A 12,617-nucleotide genomic window follows, 5' to 3' on the forward strand; every position below is an offset into this window, starting at 1 on the left:
TGGTGTAATATTCCCCCTACTCACAATCTTGTTTCTTGTTTTTCTAGTGAATCAGACAAAATACGGACTGTGATGTACTTGGTAAAGGTCACATGTTTTTAGTTTTGCATCCGATTAATTTTCAAACCCAAGCGGTAAGATTCCATTAAAAAGTACATAGATGAACTATAAAGTGATATACCTGTATTAAAAACAAATAGGTCTTTAGAAAAGTCTCCTGTAACTCCAAATCCTCCAAACATGAAGAGCTGATCATCTATCACAGCCAGACTCTGACCCCATCTACAGAAACATCGCAAACAAGTTACCATCATCATCATCATCATCATCATTCAGACCAATGTTCTGTCAGAGAGGAGTGTTTCTCACAAGGCAGGAGGTGGAGATCCACTGGTTTTAATGGGCGTCCAGGTGTGCGATACTGAAACAGGTGAAAACAAATCATTTAAACTGCGTGTTTTCCAACAGAAGTGAACATTCGGAGTTCTTTCACACCTATGTTGAAAACCATGAGATTATCAGTGGGCTCTCCATCCACAATTCCACCATAAACGTAGATGTTGTCTCCAACTGCAGCAGAGCTGTGTCTGAGGCTCCTGAGGGCCACACCGCTGACTGACAGGCATCTCCATGTCAGAGACACTGATAGAAATGGAAAACACCCGCACGTTGTCAGACACAGGATTTAAGGTGTCACTATATTCATCGTGAGATCCTCACCAATATCATAGCTGTAGACTCCAGGTAGACACTCAGAGGCATCGCAGCAGGAAACTCCTCCAAAAAGATACAGCCTGCCTTTCACAACCCTAGACATAACAATAGACACAACACAACATTAGTCACTTTCCTATTTAACAATGGCCTCACAATGAAAGCCAATGATCTTGTTTGACTTCCTACCAGATGAATTTATCTGACATTTCTACACTAATTGAATAACATTCTTCAAAGCCTTTGATGTAACAAGCCTCTTTGTGACAACATAGGTTTTCACTCGACATCAATTAGATAGAAGGACCTACAGGGCCTGTACTACGAAGCTGGATTTCCCGTTATTGTGTTAGTTTATTTATTTGGTGTGTGGTGCACGACAACGCTACATAACGTCTACTAAACGTCTACATAAGGTCCACATAACGTCTACATAATGTCTACATAACGTCTACATACCGATGTACTAAATCACAGTGGTCACTTAGGCCAGGGGTCTGCAACTTTTACTCTCAAAGGAGCCATTTTGTCTAATCTCACCTGGATTAAAGTCCTTCCGGAGCCAAAAAAAAAACACTTTCTCAATACAATACAATGTATTAAATTCTCCAGTTCAAATTATATCAAATCATTATGTGTAAACAATATTTTTTCGAGTTAATGTATTTGAAGGGCTACAACACATGATCACGTTGGGCAACACATGCTAAGTGATCATTTCTCGCAACATCAAGCATGCATATTAAACTAAATTATATTAAATTATATTTTGTTCCAGAATATTCTTTTTGTTAATTATCATATCAGGGATTTCAAACCTAAGGTTAGCCACAAGTGCAAGTAAAGTTGATGGTCTGTAGAGGTTTCAGGAGGTGATTGATTTTTAGGTCAACAAATGGTTTTATCATAATTATATTTGAAGTCAATGTCATTAATAATCAATACTCTCTGTGAGAAATAGCAATTCATTATTTTGATATATTTTTTGAAAGCTACAGGGAGCCATTGCAAAAGAGTCAAAGAGCCACATGAGGCTCCAGAGCCACAGGTTGCAGACCTCTGACTTAGGCTAAACAAATAACCTGGTCGGGATCAGGTTTTGTTCTGGCTAGGATAAGAGCGAGTGCAAAACTCCCGCCTCCTGACCAATCATTTCTCTTAGAAAATGAGCTGCTCATTGTTAGAAGATCCTGGTTGGTGCAGATCTGAGAGCTGCTTTTAGAGAAGAAAGAACATTAATGGATAAATGCAATCCTTTAATTTGCCGATGACACCCTTTAGGAAAGATATAGATTTACATCTGATGGACCGATCTACTGTCAGCTGATGAAGCCTGTGTTGGACACTCTCCGTATTATGGACGGATCAAGTCATTCATTCTTTGATTCATTCATACATACGCTATAGTGAGGCTGACAGAATCATTGGGAACATACTACAATGAAACAATGTGCTCTCATCCCAGTGTGTGTGATAAATGGAGGACTACTTGAATAGAAACATGTCTGTGCTGTAATAAAGTGAAACTGATCAATTGTTGTATAGTATTGTATAATCTCACACTTTTATGCATCACCAGTGTCAGCAGCTTCCTGTCTGTGGTCTTTTCTTCCTGCTTTTTATGCATCAACAGCATTGTTTTTTATTTGAATTGTACAACATTATGTAACAATATTGAGAAAACAACATTGCTCTGTGCTTTACCACAGTGTGTGTCCTTCTCTGGGGGAGGGAACTTCTCCACTCTGAGGAATCTCTTCCCACGTCACATGATCAGGATTCACTGTAATCAACAACAAATAGACAATGGCCTTGCTGCTAATAGATCAAAGAAACAAAAACAATTGTGTATGTAATGTATCCTGACTGAGCATAAAAATGTGGTTTTAATTTTCAGTTGGTATTAGTTGGCTAACTCAGTGTTGCCAAATCAGAGCTTTCAGAGTCCTGTACTACGACGCTGGATCTTCTCTTATGGAGGTAACTTCAGGATCAACTGAGGGGTTTTCTGTACTACAATACTGGTTAACTTCTAACCAGGGTAAATCGCCATGGTAACTTTTTTGTTTTTGTATGACAATTTTACAGAAGAAGATTAGGGTCACTGGAAAAAAAAAAAAAAAAACATGAGCCACTAGTGAAGAAACAAAAAAAAAAAATAATAATAATTATAGAACACTATTTTAATTAATGTGGTTATCTTCTTATTTTTTGTTTGTTTGTTTGTGTGTTTTTTTTTTCAGTGGCCCTAATCCTCATCTTGGACTGAATTTCTGGTTGGGCATTTGATTTTCCATCACTTGAGTTTTTTCACGTGAGGTTCGGTTCAAAATATAAAGGATAAAAGTAAAGGTTTGTTGTCAATTTTTTAAGTCATAAATGCATATAAAACAAAGCCATGTTTGTCAATTTATTTATTTTTTGAACGAGTTAAAACTATTTATAAATAAATGCATTCTAAAGCTGCTGACAAGAATTCCCACATTTTTGGAAATTTGTGTTTTGTGTGACTTATTATTATTGTTTTGGTTTTATTTTTATTTAATGTTTGGTTCTTTATTGTTAATGTTGCATGTTTTGTGTATTTGGTTAATGTGAATGATAATAATAATAATATATTTCTGGTAAATGTATCTAAAATACAAAACAACAAAAAAAAACTATCATCTACAGGTAAATCCAGAGCATAATGGAGTTCTTTTGTGTGTGTTTTTGTTGTTGTTGTTGTTGTTGTTGTACAATGTTACAAAAAGATGGATCCACTCCACAGAAACTCTTACCTGTTAGCATGTGGAAGTCATTAAAATACACAGAGCTGCTCTCCTGAACATACAGAAAAAAAGTGAACTTTACAAATCACAGAACTTATATTTCTTCTTGTCATCTTCCTTAGTGAAGGTGCTTCACAACAACAACAAGGAGGAGGTTTTCCCAGTAATGCTCAATATTCATGGTGTTTAAAGTCACCTCTTGGTTGATCCTGAAGGCTCCTCCAAAAATAAAGGCAACATTTTCAGCCACTGCTAAAGCGTGACCATGTCTGTAAATAAAGATGCAAATACATGGAATATGTTTGTTTAAAAGTGTCAAACTCTTTTGAGTTCAGGGGTCCCATACACCTTAGTGTAATAGTGTACCAGGAAAATCATGGCATATACAAACCTATAAAAAAAATGACAATTCTAAACTATTTACTTTAAGTTCAAAAAAGTTAAAAACAAACAAACCCAAAAACATATTTGTAAAACATTTACAAACCTGGGACTGAATAATGGAGTGTTTTACTTTATCATTAAAAACTGTTTGCCACACTGTACACACCCCGAGTTAGATCCCTGATCCGTTATCATACTTATTGTATAAGTGAATAAAAAATAATATTACAAAAAAAAAACAACAATCCTTATTATGTTAATAAATAAAACAAATATTGTTTTGGGTGTTTTTAAACCTACAGATGTTGAAATAATTTACTCTACCTCTGCTTTGTAAATGTATAGATTGAGGAAATATTTAGGTTTAGGTTTAGGTTTAGGTTAGGCAGGCTTAGTACATCATTGGTTTTGCTGCCATCTGCTGTCCAGTTCTGGCCTTTGGTTTTGTGTTAGGTCTGGTCTTTGCGTGCACAAATAAGTAATGAGAGTAGTTTGTTAAATTCGTTGAATAATTAAATTTTTATGTGATGTGTTCTCTATAATTTGCCAAATATCCATGTACCAGATTGGATGAGAATCTTATGCACCTCATTTTATCTAATGATATAAAATATTGACATATTTTATCTAAAAACTTATATTACAACTAGGGTTAGGGTTATAGTTGTAGCTAGGCTTAGGCATTTGATAAATGGAAAAAAATAAAACTGGGATTTTGTCTATTTTTTTTTTAAAGTCCAATTGTTAAGGCACAAACTACATTTTCAGTTGCACTTTTAAAAGAAAAAGAACTATTATGCAGTTTTGCATTGTTTATTATAGAACCAGAATTTAAATTAATAGGCTTCATTTTCATTTGTATTATTCCTTTATTTATTTAATTCAAGATTTATTTTTAGTTAAATTGCATTGTTTTGAATAGTTTATCAAGGAATTCTTTTGACAATGAAAAATAAAAGGAAAATAATACAGTATTTTCTAGTTTTTTTCCCCAAAAAAATTTTTTGTCTACAGTCCCATTTTGTAAATGAAAAAATCGTGAGAGAATCGTATCGTGAACCCAGTATCGTGAATCGAATCGTATCAGGAGTTGAGTGAATCGTTACATCGTTACATCCCTAATATATATATATATATATATATATATATATATATATATACACCTCTGGCCTTAACCTAAATCATAATGTCAGAATTACTCCTATGTGTTTTCAGTCCTGTACATATTAATGTTGAAATAGTTTATGTCCTTTGCAAACGTCCTTCTTTAACCAAAATAAAGATGGAGACTCTTACCTGGGACTTGGTGTGTTTCCTCTGACGTCTTTATCCACCCACTGACCACTGGCTAAAGCCATCCTTTCTCCTACTCCACCTGGATTAGTCCAGCATTAAGTCAAAGTCAAAGTCATCTTTATTGTCAATTTTTCAACATGTGCTGGACATACAGAAAAATCAAAAAAAGCATTTCTCTCTGAGCCATGGTGTGAACTAACAGTAGAAAGATTTTTAAAATATATACAAAACATAAAGGATAAAAATAAAAGTACAGATTTACAAAAATTCCAAGATACTGTGCAAAGATGCAGTGCATTTAAAAAAAAAAAAAAAAAAGAGTAGCAACAACAAATGTGCATGGACTTGTATTAACTGCAGGTAAATAAATATAAGGCACTAACTGAGTGAATGAAATAGTAAATATTTGTTTTGTATTTTAAGAGTCCTTTTGTTTTTAAGTGACTGATGCTTCTGTGTTGCTGATGAGGATGTCTTTATAAAATGGCATTCATATAAAAGTTTCCAGTGCTCATTGGTTTCCAGTTCCATTTCGGGTTAACAAGATTGAGCATTAATTTCATCTGTAGGCAATGGTTTTGATATTTCAAAAATAATGAGAATTAGTGAACAAAATGAACAGAACTCCAGGATATACTGTACTGCAGATGTTTTAAGTGACATTTCCTCATCAAAGCATTGTCCATAATCACACAGTAAAACTGATTAATTAAACAAATGTTGGCTCGTAACTGATTTAACATCATTTAAAAAAAAAAAATAAAATAAATTATTTCGTTCTGTTGAGCCAGACATCTGTTTAAGAATATGAGGTAGATTAACAAGTAGATATGTTCGATATAATGTTTTGTATTATTGTCAAGAGGAACATGAGAGACAACAGAGCCAATAATACAAATGAGCCTCTATCACAGACATGAAAAACTGGGGGGCCACAGGGGGGACCTCGATCTAATTTTGTGTGGCTCCCAAAACAAGCACAAAACGACGGCAAAAACCCACAAAATGACGGAAAATTACACATAATTTACTCCAAAAACACACAAGACGATAACAAAAATGCAGGAAAAAGGCAAAATGACATAAAACAGACTCCTAAAACACAAGTTTACACAAACAACATGCAAAATGAGAGAAAAATATGCAAAACAACAACAAAAATACACAAATTGATGCCAAAAACACACAAGATATCTATAAAATACACAAAAATAACAGGAAAACGCATAAAATAACTAAAACACACAAAATGCCTCCCAGCAATGTACCAAATTACATACAAATGCACAAGATAACTCCCAAAATACACAAAACGATGACAAAAACACAACAACAAAACAAACAGAACAATATGGGATCCGAAATACACACCAAAAAATCCTATATCATTTATATATATATGAATAAATATGTATTCCTGTGTTAATGCTCATGATGAAAGTGGCCTCAGAGGCCCTGATCTCCAAGTTTGTATAGTTGTAGGCTTTCATTCATTTTGTTCTTATGGGGGAAGGGAGAGGAGGGGAGGGGTGACTGACCATCTTTTCTCTATATACACTCTGGAACAACAAGCACCAGAAGTAAATCACTCCAAGAGAGAACATGCAGTCTATTCCTCACACAGAAAGTTTCAAGATATTTAATTATTATTTAGGTTAGGCTGAATAGAACAGCAGACATAAGCCTTGTCTCTAGTAGTTCATATTGATCCTCTACACACACACACACACACACACACACACACACACACACACACACACACACACACACACACACACACACACACACACACACACACACCCTACTCAGTAGAGAACAAATTTTAAAGCAAGTGGAAACCATTGAGTGAATAACTGGGAACCAGTAGCATCAGACCTACCTGTACCTGTTCCTGTATAGGAAGTGGACGTCTCACTGCTTTGGCTTCACATCTCCGTCCTTTGCTTCTCAGTTTACAGGTGAACACTGCTTACCTGAGACCTTCTCTGCAGGTACACTGTTGCCCAGCAACGCCTCCAAATGCCGTGTCAGCATTAAGCAAAGACTCAGGGAGGACACTAAGCGAAAAGAAAAACACTTTATTGCTGCTTGAAAATGAATAAATTGAACTAATCAATTATATACAGTAGGTTGACGTTACATCACAGCTTAAGAATTAAGAATTTAAAGGCAAATTTATTTGTATAGCGCATTTCATACACAAGGCGATTCAATATGCTTTACATCAGTTTTTCTCAAATGGGGGTACGTGTACCCCTAGGGGTACGCGATGGCACTACAGGGGGTACTTGAGAGGGAGAGGGTAGAAAATTAACAAATAAAGTGTCAGTCTTGGTCTCACCCCATACATAAGATTACCAAAATGATAAAAAGTATATAAAGAAATATTTTCAGGAGCCACTGAATCAGGACCCTATGTGGGGTTGCCTGGAGTTTAAATAAAGTCACTTGAAATTTCAGAAAAAATAAAATAGATTTTTGAATTTAATTAGGGTCTGAAGTCTCAGAATGGAAAAGAGGATCTTAATGTTTTTGCTATTATTATTACTAGTACAGTGCCCGTCGGAAGTATGTATTCATGAGGAAGCTTAAGTAGAGTTGTCATGCGTTTGTTGTTTTTTTTTACTCATTTTTATTTATTTTTTGTTTGGTGTATTTTTCTGTAATGTATGTTTTTTGGAGTCATTATATATATTTTTGTATCTTTCTGTTGTCTTTTTGTGCATTTTTTGTATAATTATAGTTTTTTGTTGCCATTGTAGTGTGATTCTGGAGTCATTTTGTGTCTTTTTGTATCTTTTTTGTGTAGTTTTGTGCATTTCTGTTGTCATTTTGTGTAATTTTGTATAAATATTTAGTTTTGTGTATTTTGAGTCATTTTCATATTTTTGTTGTTGTTTGGGGTATTTTTCTGTAATTATGTTTTTTGGAGTCATTTTGTGTGTTTTTGGAGCCTTTTTGTATATGTTTGTGCATTTCTGTTGTTGTTTTGAGTACTTGAGTAGTTTTTGTTTTGTTTTACTAATTTAGCATATGTTTTGAGATCTATATTTGAAGCTTTTCTGCTTATATTATCACTTGTCTCTGTGCAAATGACCTCCATGTCTAAAACCAAAATATTTGCAAATTCCACTGACTATGTTTTCTTTCCTTTTTATCCCCGCTGTGTCTCATTGAAAGCTAAATCCAAACAATTTTTTTTTTTTTTTTTTTTTTTTTTTTATCTAAGCATTATTTTTTTTTCTTTTTAGCTTCACAATGGCAACCACTGACCTTGTATTTTCACACAGCTTTGATTTGCCAAACAAGCACAACTGAACTTGCCTCTCATGTCTAAAAATTAGCTTAGAGGTCAATAAAGTTTTAATCTGTTTGATAAAAATTCCTTTATCGGAAATGCTGGTTCTTTACAGCGCTCGAGGACCTCCTCAGATAGACTGGCAGCCTCCTATATACCTCCCTCTCCTTCGTCACCGGACATCACTCAGAACTTAATATTTCATGATCTAGGGAAGTTTCAGGTCCCCTTTCCGTAGAAAAATGGATTTGTATTAAAAATACATTTAAATCCATCCATCATTCTCGTGTTTAGGTGAAAACACTTTGTTCAGATAATCATTCCTTTCATTTTTCTTATTTATGATTTCAACTTCCCTCTTTCTTCTGAAGTGATTTCCCACACGCGGAGAGGGTGGTGTTTAAGGTCAGAACTGCGGCTTCTATTAGCTCAGAACACAGGAACAGAAGAAAAACAAATGAAATGTTTGTTATTGGCTCCAAATATTTCCTTAAGTGCATTCTTACTCGCTTACCGTCTTCTTTCGGTTTCCCTTACTTTACCTTAATTTGGCCTCCGTAGAGAGAGATTTAATCTGAAAATCACAACTCACAAATAATATGTTCGTCTCAAAAAGCTCATCTGCTGTATTTCTAATTACAATTCTGAAAATGTCAGGTCTGAATTTTTCATATACTTATCTTACCCTCCTAAAATAATATGACCTAACTGTATAGTTTTATTCAATAGTAGCACTTTTAACCTTTGATCTCTTAGCATCTGGACCCAAAAATGCCATCACATTCGCACAACATCAACCCAAACACAGAAAATTAAACAAAGTAAACACACATTTCCCCTAACCTATCTCCTCATAGACAGTGGAACTTCCCAAATTTCGTCAGACTGTTTCTGTTCATTATTTTAATTCATATTTCTTGTCTTTTTATCTTTATCTAGTTGTGTTACATTTATTATAATTAGGCTTCCAGCTTGTAAGAAGTGAATATTATTTGGAACTGTATTTGGATCAACTAATAGGATAACCAGAGAAAAACTATTGGACACTTTTCTCTGTTTTTAATAGCATCATTCGACCATCTGACACCTTTCCCTCCCACTTCTACTCCTCTGATACCTGTAACTCCCTCCTCCGTTTTTTTCATTGATAAAGTGAATAACATCCACCAACACTAATCGCCCTTTTCCGAGCTCCTTCAAAATCCCCCCCTGTAAGAAATTTCAAACCTCATTAAAAAATCCAAGCCATCTTCATGCCAGCTCAATCTCATCCCCACAGTCAAGTCCTGCCCCTCTTCTCTGCTTCCCTTCATATCAGCCATCATGCACTCCTCCCTGTCCACTGAAATCATCCCCTCTCTCTTTAAATCAGCAGTCATCACCCCATTCTCAAAAAACCTGGTTCTGACCCCAATGATTTCAATAACCTCCACCCCATTTCCCACCTACCCTTCATTTCAAAACTCTTCGAAAAAATCATAGTCTCTCAACTCCACTCCCACCTCACCCAGAACAGCCTCTATGAAAAATACTAATCCGGTTTCCGTCCCCTCCACAGCCCTGAAACTGCACCCTTCAAAATCACCAATGACCTCCTCATGGCAGCAGTTTAATCTCCATCCTCATCCTCTTTGATCTGATTTCAGCCTTCGACACCATTTATTACCCCATCCTCCTCAATAGACTTTCCTCCATTGATGTCACTCACACCCCCTCCACTGGTTTCACTCCTACCTCTCAGACCATACTCAGTTCATCCAACTCAAAACCTTCACTTCCCAGCCCTCCCAATCACTTCTGGTGTTCCCCAGGGCTCCATCCTGGGTCCCCGTCTCTTTATCATCTATCTCCTTCCACGCAGCAATATTTTCAGGAAATTCGACATTCATTTTCACTGCTTCGCGGATTACATCCAGCTCTATCTGTCCAGACTCCTCTCCCCCCTCCTCCTCCCTTACCCACTGCCTTTCAGAAATTAAAAACTGGTTCACCTCCAACTTCCTCAAACTTAATTGTAATAAGACAGAACTCCTCCTTATTGGCACTAAATCCATCTAAAGCTAACTCTTTCTCCTTCACCATTGACAGCTCCACTGTGTCCCCCTCCCCTCAGGTAAATAGTCTGAGTGTCATCCTCAACAGCTCCCTATCACTTCACTCCCACATCAATAACATAACACGGTCTGCATACTTCTGCATACTTCTACCTACGCAACATCAACCGTCTCCGCCCCTCTCTCACTCCTCACTCCACTGCCATCCTGGTTCACAGCCTCCTCGCTTTCCGGATCTTTTTTTGTAACTCTTTTTCAGTGTCAGTTGTTAAACTACCAGACATAATCTAGCTGAATGTGGAAAAACAAACATTGGCGCGTTAGCGCCCCCTACAGAGTGAAGAGAATTAAATATGGGGTAAACATATTTTAACGCATTTCTCTTAAGGCGTTTCACTGACGGGTTAAAAATCGCTGGAGATCATCTAGAGAAGTGGGACATCAAAAGTTATCTATAGATTTTTGATAACTTGCATTTTGGCTAAAACCTTTTGAAAATTTGAAATGTTTGAAAATGCTCCCATTTTCACATGCAAACTTTGACTTACGTCAAATGTGAATCAGTTCAATGTAGAAATACGGAAATTGACGCGTTAGCACCCCCTACAGAGTGAAGACAATTTAATACGGGGAAGAAAAAATAATCAAGAAAAAGCCAATGAGACACATGCTTTATTTTTCATTGTGTTATTTTAGATCGAGATACTCTCCATTTTGTGTTATTAGGATATTAGCCAAATGTTGAAAATCGCCAGCTCAAACTTTAACACACTCTCCTGGAGCTACTATTACTACTACTACAACTACAACTACAACTACAACTCCAGCAATGTTCTTGGATGTATCGCGGCAAAGGCAGTGCGGCGAAGGCAAGGGCCGTTTATCGCCGCTTGTGGGTATATTTTTCCTATTATACTGGGTTTTTACTAATACCACTGTGTAAACAGGCCTTCTAACTGGTTTTATTGTTTTTCTCTTCTACTGCAATATAATTGTGATTGCTAGGCTAATGGTAAGTTATGGCTGTTAATGCTGTTGCTAGGTTAATGCTAATGTTTGCCTAAAGATAATGCTAGGTTAGTGGTATTGCTAGGTTTAAGCTAATACTAGGTTACTGATATTATTAGGCTAATGATATTATTAGGCTAATGATAATACCTAGTTATTGCTAATGCTAGCCCAATGCTAATAATGCTAGGTTAATGTTAAGCTAATGTTAATGCTACATTAATGTTTATGCCAAGCTATTACTAGCTAATGCTAATTTTAGGGTAATGCTATTGCTAGGTTAATGTTATTGCTAGGCTAATGCTAAAACATTTTAAGTGCAATATCTCAGCTGTTTTTTCACCAATTTGCACCAAATTTAATCAGACCAAACCCGATCCCCAACACTGGGATACGCGACTTTGGGTTACCGACCCTGGCCACTTCTTCTGGCCACTTCTTCGGACTCTACTGCTTGCGGCTTTAATTATTATTCTTTTCTTTTAAAAATTAAAACAACACACAATCTTAAACAACTGTATTTCTTTACTTTCATTTTGTCAAATATAAATCTAGTTAAACTAAAATGCAGTAATACTCAAACATGATAAAAAAAAATGTATCTTAGAACAAAAAATTATTGGGGTCGCCAGAAATTCTTGATATCAAAATGAGGTCACGATCCAAAAAAGGTTGGGAACCACTGCAATAAATAATGTTTCATTCCATCTATTTACAAAATGAGATTCTTTAAAATGTTTATCACTTGTTCATTCCATCATTTTGCTCTTTAGTTGTTTTTAAATAGTTTTCTAAGCAAAATGTTGTCATCAGAAAAAGGGAGTACTTGGATTCAGAAAAAAAGGAAAGGGGGTACTTGAGCCAAAAAATTTGAGAACCACTGCTTTACATGATTAAAAAGTACAACAGAAAATATTCAACAGTTTAAAAAATCAATAACAAGATTAAAACCAGCAGTAAAAACTCATACACAGTTGAGAAAAAGAGTCCCTTTATATTTAAAAATGTTCACATTGGATGCTGACTTCAGCTCTGCTTGCAGTTTGTTCCACCTCTTTGCAGCATAACATCAAAAAGCAGCATCACCATGTT

At 35.7% G+C, this 12,617-nt stretch overlaps 1 long non-coding RNA gene across 1 annotated transcript; it reads right to left on the minus strand.

The window, feature by feature from the left end:
• Positions 1-2,428: 2,428 nt before the first annotated feature.
• On the minus strand, positions 2,429-3,749 carry LOC114472827 (uncharacterized). The gene is made up of 3 exons (XR_003675202.1): positions 3,682-3,749; positions 3,495-3,537; positions 2,429-2,497 (listed from the first exon to the last, which is right to left on the minus strand). It is a non-coding gene; the product is annotated as an uncharacterized LOC114472827 (long non-coding RNA).
• Positions 3,750-12,617: the final 8,868 nt, after the last annotated feature.

The sequence above is a fragment of the Gouania willdenowi genome, chromosome 12 (assembly GCF_900634775.1).
Source record: "Gouania willdenowi chromosome 12, fGouWil2.1, whole genome shotgun sequence".
Lineage (NCBI taxonomy): Eukaryota > Metazoa > Chordata > Actinopteri > Blenniiformes > Gobiesocidae > Gouania > Gouania willdenowi.